The 10,480-nt window shown below is 36.6% G+C and overlaps 1 pseudogene; it reads left to right on the forward strand.

Annotated features, from left to right (window-relative positions):
- LOC102833766 overlaps positions 1-10,480 on the forward strand; it is an 81,168-nt pseudogene that overhangs the window by 23,525 nt on the left and 47,163 nt on the right.

The raw sequence follows: 10,480 nt of genomic DNA on the forward strand, positions 1-10,480 counted from the left end.
CCTTAAATTAAGGCTACAAGGAAGAATGTTTACAATCACTAAACCTAAGCTGGCAGTAATTCAATTGACAAGTCCTGTCTCCTAGCAGTCTTAAGAATATTGTTAATATAAGTATTAAAACTACCTAAGATTGCAAGTAGAATAAAATGTAACTAATGTGTGGCTTCTAACTTTTAATAAAAATATACTAAAGTGTATGAGAGTCAAAAATCTAAAGTAAAAGCGATACTAATAAAATCATGAATAAATGAGAGAATGTTTCACCAAGAGAAAAATTCAACTAGGGGCCTATGCATAAAAAATAATAAAACAACTCTTTGTGGCTCTGCCATCCAAAGAGAGAAAGAAAGAAAAGAAAAGAAAATATTTCATTGTTGCTTTACAAAGACAATGAATTCTTAATGCACAGTTTTCTCCATGTCTCATTTATTTATATTAATTCCTCAATTAATATGTCTCAATTTATTTATTTTAATTCCTTAATTAATTATGGCCCTGGCCACTACTGTGTGCTAGGATTTCTTTCACTGTATTCCTTCACCACATTTAGTCAATCTGTATGCTGAGCAATAATCTGAGGAACTGGATTATATGAAGAAAAATGTGGCATCAGGACTGGAGGAAGACTTATTATCAACCTGCAATATGTATATGATATGCTTGCTGAAAGCAAAGAAGACTTAAAATTCTTACTGATGAAGATCAAAGACCACAACCTTTGGTATGGGTTCCAACTCAGTGTAAAAAACAAAAATCCTTGCCAGTGGACCAATAAACAACATCCATATAAATGGAAAAAGATTGAAGTTGTCAAAGACTTCATTTTGCTCAGATCAACCATCAAAACTCAAGGAGGCAGCAGTCAAGAAATTAAAGAACATATTACATCAGGCAAATAATGCTTCACAAGGCCTCTTTGAAGTGCTGAAGACCAAAGATGTCAGTTTGAGGACTAAGGTGTGTCTGACTCAAGCCATGATATTTTTAGTAATTACACCTACAAGTAAAAGTTGGAGAGTGAATAAAGAAGACTGTAGAAGAGTTGATACTTTTGAGTTATAGTGTTGAAGGAAATATTAAAAGTACCATGGACTGCCAAAAGAACAAACCAATCTGTGTTGGAAGAAGTACATACAGCCAGAATGCTCCTTGCAAACCAGGATGGCCAAACTTCGTCTCCCATATATCGGACATACTATCAGGATGGACCAGTCACTGGTGAAGGATATCATATTTGGTGAAGTGGCGAGTTGGAGAAAAAGAGGGAAACTTCCAATGAGATGGATTATCACAGTGGCAGCAGCAATGCGCCCAAATGTAGCAACAATTGTGAGGTTGGCTCAGGATCGGGCAGTGTTTCATTCTGCTGTGCATAGGGTCACTGTGAGTTGCTACCACCTTGATGGCACATAACAACAGCAACACTGTGCCTTATGAACTACATTGAGCAGATCTATTAAGTCTGAACAAACTATTGAAAATACTTGGCATTCTGTTTTACATTGAAATTGGTAAATAGTCTATTATTTCATTAATTCAGAAAAGTAAGTCATTTTATCTGTTATCTGTCTGAATAGGATTATACTTTCAGGTTTTCCCATCAGGTATGTTAAAATTCTACCACTTGTCTGTCAGTTTGTCATACTGTGGTGGCTTGCGTGTTGCTGTAATGCTGAAACCTTTGCCACTGGTATTTTAAATACCAGCAGGGTCACCCATGGTGGACAGGTTTCAGTGGAGCTTGCAGACTAAGACAGACTAAGAAGAAGGAGAGGCAGACCACTTCTGAAGATGAGCCCCTCTGGTTGGACAGCACTCAAAATACAAGTGGAGAATAGCTGCCTTTTCAAAGTAAAGGTGACCATAATGACGTGAATGAGGCAAAGCTTTTGGGACCATCATTTGGTGATGAGTCTCAAAGCAAAAATGAGAAAATAGAGTTGCAAACAGCCATTAATAATCAGAACTTGGAATGTTCAAAGTATGAATTTAGGAAAGTTGAAAGTTACAGAAAATGAAATGGAATGCACAGAGGTTGATCTCCTTGGCATTAATGGACTGATAGTAGTCATTATTATGTCTGGAATGGAAATTGAAGACTAATGGTGTCACATTTGTTGTGAAAAGAATATTTCAAGGTTTACCTTAAAGTACAATGCTGTCTGATAGGGTAGTATCCATATGCCTACAATGAAGACCAGTTAATTCCACTAGTATTAAAAATTGCACACCAATCACTAAAGCCAGTGATAATGAAATTGATAAATTGAAGAGTAATGGTGTCACATTCATTGTCAAAAAGAATATTTAAAGATTTATCTTAAAATACAGTGCTGTTTCATAGGATCACATCTATATGCCTACAAGGAAGACCTGTTGATTCCATGATTATTCAAATACCTGCATCAACCATTAAAGCCAGTCATAATAAAATTGAAGATTATTATGAACTTCTTCAATCAGAAAATGACACAATCAAGATGCATTGATCATTACTTGTGATTGGAATGAGAAAGTTGAAAACTAAGAGGAAGGATCTTCAATTGGAAAATATGACCTTGGTGATAGAAATGATGGTAGATAGAACTTCGCAAGACCAATGACATTCATTGCAAGATTAAACAACATAAAAGATGAGACTACACATAAACTATGGAATCCTGGTATGGTGCTGTAGGATAAAGCACTGGACTGCAAAGTTGGTTTGAACTGCTCAGACTCACCAGCCACTCCTTGGAAGCCATATACATTGCCAGACAGAATATACAGAAACCAAATTAACTACAAGTGAGAACAGACAGTGGGAAAGTTCAATATCATCAGCCAAAATGAGGCCAGATTGTGGAAAAGACTACCAATTGCTTATACGCTGTTCACGCTGAAGCTGAAGAAAATTAAAACAAGTTCATGAAAGCCAAAATACAACCTGAATGTAAAGACCATCTTGAGAACAGATTTGATGTATTATATGCTATTGACCGAAGAGTTGTATGACATCAATAACATCACACATGATACAATAGGATGATAAGACTTCAATCTCTTGTCATTTGGACATAATGCTAGGTGGGATCAGTCATTGAAGAAGGACATCATCCTTGGTAAAGTGGAAGGTCAGTAGAAAAGAAGAAGACACCATCCCCCCCCCCCCCCCCAAATGATATGGATTAGCACAGTGGCATCATCAGCATTGGAATCAGATGTAATTATGAGGATAACGCAGGGACCCGGTCAGTGTTTCATTCTGTTGTGCAGAGGTTTGCTGAGTCAGAACTGACTCAGTGGCACCTAATAATAACTACATATTAAAGTTGTCACAAATTAAAGATACCCTGATGATTAAGGATTTTTGAAGCTTGTTGTTGATAATTTAGTTTTAGGAGTTCCTAGGTACCTCATGAGAGACGACTTTTGGCCATCCTGGCCTCCAAGGAGCACTCTGACTGCACATCTTCCAACACAGATCATATTGTCAGGAGGGACTAGTCGCTGGAGAAGGATATCATGTTTGGTAAGGTGGAGGATCAGAGAAAAAGAGGAAGACCCCCCAGCAAGGTGGATTAGCAGAGTGGCAGCATCACTGGGCTCAAGTGTGGCAACAATAGTGAGGCCCAGGATTGGGCAGTGTTTCGTTCTTCTGTGCCTAAAGTTGCTATGAGTTGGTACTGACTCGATGGTACCTAACAACAACAGCAACAAGGAACCTCATATACTTGTGAAAGTTGGACAATGAATAAGGTAGATTATGAAAGAATCTGTATATTTGAATTGTGGTGTTGGAGAAGAATGTTAAAAGTACCATGGACTACCAGAACAACAAACAAATTTCTGTTGGAAAACATATAACCATTATAATTCTCATTAAACGTATAACCATATATAATTCTCATTAGAGGGTAAGATGGTAGGATATGATCTCTTACACTTTGGATGTGTTACTAGGAGGGAATAGTCCCTGAAGAAAGACATCTTTCTTGGTAATGTGAAAGGTCAGTAAAGAAGAACACCCTCAAGGGGATGGATTGACAGAGTAGCAGCAGCAGTGAGCTCAGATATAACAACAATTGTCATTATTTTGTAGGACTGGACAATGTTTTATTCTGTTGTGCATAAGGTCTCTATGACTCCAAATCGTAGCGGGCAGGTTTGGTTTTTCTAGTGAATGTAAAATTTGTTTTGTGATTTTCACAAAAGAATGGTGCACAAGGAGAAAATTTAAAAGAGATTCTTGTTCAGAAGATTTTTATGTTTCAGAGTAAGATGTATTTTTAGTGGTGCAGTACTTCGGAGTCCTGGTGTGGCACTGTGGGCTAATGCACTGGTCTGCAAAGTCGGTTTGAACCACAGGTTTGGCAGTTCAAGCTCACCAATTGCTCCTCAGAAACACTGTACAGGGTCGCTATGGGTCACAACAGACTTGACGGCACTTAACAGCAACAACAACAAACAATACCTCAGCCTTTGGTAATATAAGATGAATCTTCTTTAAGAGTAAGCACTGCTAACCAGTGGTCAAGGAGCTCTGGTAGCGTAGTGGTTACGAATCGGGCTTCAAGGTCGGTAGTTCGAAACTACTAGCCGTTCTCGCAGCAGAAAGATAAGGCTTTCTGCTCCCGTAAAGATTTACAGCCTCAGAAACCCTGCTGCGTAGGGTCACTATGAGTCGGAACCGACTCCACAGTACTTAACAACAACAACCGATTGTCAGAGGTTCAAACCCACCAGCCACTCCTCAGAAACCCTATACAGGATCACTGTGTCCAAATCAACTTGATGGCACTGAACAGTACCAAACTTCTTTAAAGACTTCAAGTAGATGTTCTGTGCGTCTTTATTAACTTTTTATCATATGCATTTGATTTGTCAGTGCTGTTTTTCTTGAATTTGAATTTCTGTTTTTAGAGATAATTCTTTTTAAAGTTTTTGTGAAAAATAAGCTTTAAAAGATTTTTAAAGCATGGCAGTTGTGAAAATTTATTTCTAGAGAGTATGTCATCAGTTGTCAATGTATAAATAAGGAAGAGTTGTGTTATAATCATGTCATGTGGGCAATCTATTACTTATTCCAGGTTATAGGTAATTTATTTTTATAAATTGTTTAATTTTTATTTAGAAATATGTAATGTATGACAAGTGTCATGAAATTAGATGTTTTAGTGAGAAAATACGTAAATGTGATTAATTTCATAACATATTCCTTATTCATTAGGGAAAGTTACATTATGCTGATTTCTTACTGTAACTTTAAAATTGAGTTGACATCTGTGAAACAGGTGTGGCATCAGTAGTCCACTCAATAGCAAAGTTGCCTAGGTCAGCAGCAACTGAATACCATGATGCCTGGTTAACTTTTCTAATAATAACTGGACATGCAATGATGATTTCTTTTATTCCTATTATAAATTTGCAGTTCAGAATGCAGTGATGGAGAGTGGTCTGCTTCTTTGCCTCATCGGTTTTCTGGTACAGAAAAAGATCAGTCCTCAAGTGATGAAAGCTGGGAGACTCTGCCAGGAAAAGATGAGAATGAACCTGAACTACACAGTGATAGCAGTGGACCAGAAGAAGAGAACCAAGAATTATCTCTTCAGGAAGGGTATGTTTAATGGTGAACTTTATTATTTTTACATGTGCTGTCAAAGAATGGTATATTTAATATCATATTTGAATGTTAAGTGTACTATTAATTGCATTTACAAGCTCTATAGATTACCAATACCCATTGCCATCAAGTCAGTTCTTACTCATAGCAACCTGATAGGACAGAGTAGAACTGTCCCATAGGGTTTCCAAGGCTGTAGACTGCTACATGTTTCTTCCACAGAGTAGTTGGTGAATTTAAACCACTGACCTTTGATTAGCAGCCAACTGCTTTTCCCCCTGCACTACCAGTGTTTCTTCTGTAGTACTAATTTGTTGTCCAGTCAATTCCAACTCATAGCAGTCCTGTGCACAAAAGTAACAAATACCGCCCGTTCCTGCACCATCCGCACAGTTGTAATACCAGTAATGCTACTGATTTTTTCATTTTGCTTCTGATCATTAAAAATGAAAATATAAATAGAAAATATTGATGATTTCAGTATCTTCTATTGAGATAGAATGCATATACCCACTTTGCTTTATTAAGAAAACATGGGTATTTAAAAAGTAATTTTTGTTGGGTTAGATATGTCATTGCTGTTCACTAGAGGTAACGACAAGGAAGGAAGGACACCCTCAGAAGGGAAATACGTGATTCTTTCCCAGAACTAGAAGCAGTTTGTTATAAAAAATTGAAATTTTTGTCTAATCACATTGGATGATATCTCTAGAATGGTGTTAACCAGCATTGTGTTTTTTTCAACTTCAGTGGGAATGTTCTAGTTGGGATTGTCAAATTTATACTGCAGAGGACCAGAGAGTAAATATTTTCAGATTGTGGAACAGTCTCTGTTTCAACTACTCACTTCTACTGTTATTAAAAAAAAAAAAAAAACAGCCATTGTTCAGTGCTTTCGAGTTGGTGCTAACTCAGGGTTTTTGAGGCTATACATATTTGTGGGAGCAGAAAGCCTCATCTTTCTTTTTCATGCGGAGCAGCTGGTGGTCTCGAATTGCTGACCTCATGGTTTGCAGTTCAGTGCTTATCCTACGGAGCCACTGCTTCCCCTAAAACAGCTATAGATAATATATAAATGAATGAGTGTGAGTATATTCAACAAAATGTTATTTGGAAAACATGGCCGTATTTACAACACTGAACAGTAGCTAAAAGGAGTAGTAGCTGCTGTGGCTATTTAAGTACAACCAAAAACCTCTTGGAAGTTTAGGGTCATAGATTCATGGAACATCCCAGTTAAATTGGCTGAATAACACCCTTAGCAGTTCTAGACTGGTTATTAATTGAATAGTGCTAGGGGTTTTATAAGCTTACAAGCAGCCATCCAAGGCACAATAATTAGCTTCTATTTGCTTGGAACAATAGAGTTAGGAATAAAAGAAGGAGGATATGGAATGTGTAACTAATTACCTCATGAGCAATTGCTTGCTTTAGCATGAGACAAGACCTGTGTGGTGCCCTGCTACCATTACTGAATATTTTAATCAAAGATTCCATAGAAGAATTTTGATCAAAAGGGAGACAATGTAGAACAGAATTTCAAATTCCCATGGCCTCCATACTTCAGGAGTTATGAATGTTGGATGAATCCCTGAAGCTACTTTCCCTGAAACAATCATTAAACCTTAAACCAAAAATATCTATTAAATGCTTAAAACCAAACAGTTATTTAGCTTAACTAATAAAAAATGTCTGCCCTGAGCATGGTGCTCTTTTAAGAACTATCTGTATGAAATTAAATAGGCAGCAGGAACACAAAAAGGTTAGCTAGGAACCTTAGAGGGCAGTGAGTTTATGTTAATAGAGAAGAAACAACACAGAACAGGAAGATGAGATGGTTCTATAGCTCATAGAATGTAATCAGTGTCATTAAGCAGTAGAACTCTAGAATGGCTATATGTTTAGCTGTATATTTTGAGCAGTAAGTACAAAAAACGTGGCAGACTGGAAATAACCTATGGGCTGTAATTAATATACATTCGCTCTTATCTAGTATTTCTTTACTAAATGTGAGTATCTTAAGTGAAAACATTTTATATACATATAGAATTTTTAAATAACTAAGACAATATTCATGTTTTATTATTTTAAGAGTTTCTAGGAAGAATGTTTGTTAAATTTTATCAAGTGTTTTTAGCATTAATGCAAACAGTCATATAATTATGAGGGATTATATTAGATTTCCTAATATTCAACTACCTTTTGCTTCTTGAAATAAACCCAACATGGCCACATAATTGTAGTGACCTGTTCTTTTGTTGTTCTTGTAGTGAGCTGCTTATTTCTGTTTGTTAATATTTTACATAAGGAACTCTGGTAGCCTAGTGGTTACGAGTTGGGTTGCTAACCTCAAGGTCGGTAGTTCGAAACTACTAGCCCTTGTCTCAGGAGAAAGATAAGGCTTTCTGCTTTCATAAGGATTTACAGCCTCGGAAACTTCATACAGGGTCACTCACTATGAGTCAGAACTGACTCCATGGCTAACAACAACATTTTACATAGCATTTTCGTATTGCAAATTGAAACTCATAAAATAATAAAAGATGAATATTGCCTTAGTTATTTAAAAATTCTATGTATATAAAGGAGCTCTGGTAGCATAGTGGTTACGAATCGGGCTCCGAACCGGAAGGTCAGCAGTTCGAAACTACCAGCTGCTCCACGGGAGAAAGATGAGGCGATCTGCTCCCGTAAAGATTTACAGCCTCGGAAACCCTATTCAGGGTCGCTATGGGTCGAAACTGACTCAACGGCACTCAACAACAACAACAATATGTATATAAAATATGCTTTCACTTAAAAGATACTCACATTTAGTAAAGAAATACTAGATAGAGCGAATGTATATTAATTACAGCCCATAGGTTATTTCTTTCATTTTCATTTTGATGTTTGCTTTACTAAAAGAATTGTTATGCTATTTATATTTTTTCTATCCTCTGCATCTGCTGTTTACATAGCCCTTTAGATATCTATTCCTTTTGATTTGTTAGATTTTCTTTTAAAAACAAGGTTTAGTGCTTTATTGTGGGGAAATACCTGAGTTGATTCTTATTTTAATTTATGATAATTGTTTTTTTCTAAGTGTTAGTCTTATGCTATCCATTTGGTAAATTGCTTTCTTAGGGATAAAATCCTCTTTTTTTAGCTTGTACTAATTTTAAAAGTTTTACTTCTCAAAATGCATAAACTTTCTGTTTGAAATTAATTCTGTAAGAAAACTCAGGAAGAAAATGTATAGGAAATTTTATTAAGACATTTACATAGGCATAATCATGTTTAGCAGTGATAACTTGAGTTGGCTGTTTTTTCCCCTCTTAATTTTATGTTTAAGGAGCTCTGGTAGCGTAGTGGTTACGAATCGGCCTGCGAGCTGCAAGGTCAGCAGTTCGAAACTACCAGCTGTTCCACGGGAAAAAGATGAGGCTCTCTGCTCTTGTAAAAATTTATAGCCTCAGAAACCCTGAACAGGGTCGCTATGAGTCGGAACCGACTCCACGGCACATAAACTACAACAACAACAACAATTTTATGTTTGATTGTCTTTAATCACTATTGTTAATGTTGGTAAGTTTTGTGGAGTTGATTCTGACTTGTGGTACAAACTGACTTTGCAGTCTAGCGCATTAATCCATGGTGCTACACCAGGACTCCTTTGTAACTGTTACTTAATTTTGTTGTTGATTGCCTTCCTGTCAGCACTGACTCATGGTGGCCCCATGTAGAACTGTTGTTGATCCATAGGTTTTTTAAGACTTGGATCTTTTGGAAGCAGACAACTAGGCCTGCTTCTGAGCAGCCTCTGGGTGGGTTCACTAAATAATAGTTTGGTTAGCCCTTTCCTTTTTCAAGCATGATGTCTTTCTTCAAGAATTGGTCTATCCTGGTAACTTATCCACAGTACATGAAACAATGTTTCCCCATCCTTGATTGTAAGGAGAATTCTGACTGTACTTCTTCCAAGACTGGTAATAACAACTGTGAGAATGGAGCAGTACCGGGAGTGTTTCGTTCAGTTGTGCATGGGATTATTATGAGTTGGAACCGATAGCACACAGCAACAACAGCAATAGCAACAATAACAGAGGTAAAAGAATTGTGTCACCTCCCAGATCCTATTTAAGTAGTAATCACTAGGGATAACCAAAGACAAAAGAAGAGATGCTAGAGGAAATGTTAGACTTTGACACCACAGCAAGCTTCAGGAAACAGGAAACATGACTTAATTCCTTTCCAGATCAACATAAAGCTTCACAGTAAAGGTATAGCTGCTTTTGTTTCTTTTATTCTTGTATACCACATGTCCAGTATTCAACAAAATATTACAAGATATGCTAAATGGCATAGTACATAGTCTGAAGAGATAAATTATGAATCATAACTAATAAGTAGAGATTTTGAAATTTCCAGAAATTTAAAATAGCGAATTAATATGCTAAGGACATTAATGAAAAAAGAGGGCAGCATAGGAGAACAGTTGGGCAGTGCAAGCATAGAAATAGGTACTCTCAGAAAGACTGTCAAAATGAAAATCACTATAATTGAAATATTCTTAGTGGCTCATCAGTAGACTGGACACGGTTAAGGAAAAACTCAGTGGTCTTGAAGATAATGGTAATAGAAATTTCCCAAACTAAAAGCAAAGAGAATAAGAATTGGGGGAGGAAGCTGAGGGGTGGGGAATAGAAAATAATTACAAATGAAAGGATCAGTAAATTCAGGAGTTGATAATTTTGAAAAGTTAATAAAGATAGATAATCTACTTGGATGGTGGTAGTGGTGTGCCACTGAGTTGATTTCAACTCATATTGACACTGTAGAGGGTTACCAGGCAGCAACTCTTTTTTTTTTTTTTTTTTTTTTAATGTTTTATTGTGA

The sequence above is a fragment of the Chrysochloris asiatica genome, unplaced genomic scaffold, assembly GCF_000296735.1.
Source record: "Chrysochloris asiatica unplaced genomic scaffold, ChrAsi1.0 scaffold00428, whole genome shotgun sequence".
In the NCBI taxonomy this organism is placed as follows: Eukaryota; Metazoa; Chordata; class Mammalia; order Afrosoricida; family Chrysochloridae; genus Chrysochloris; species Chrysochloris asiatica.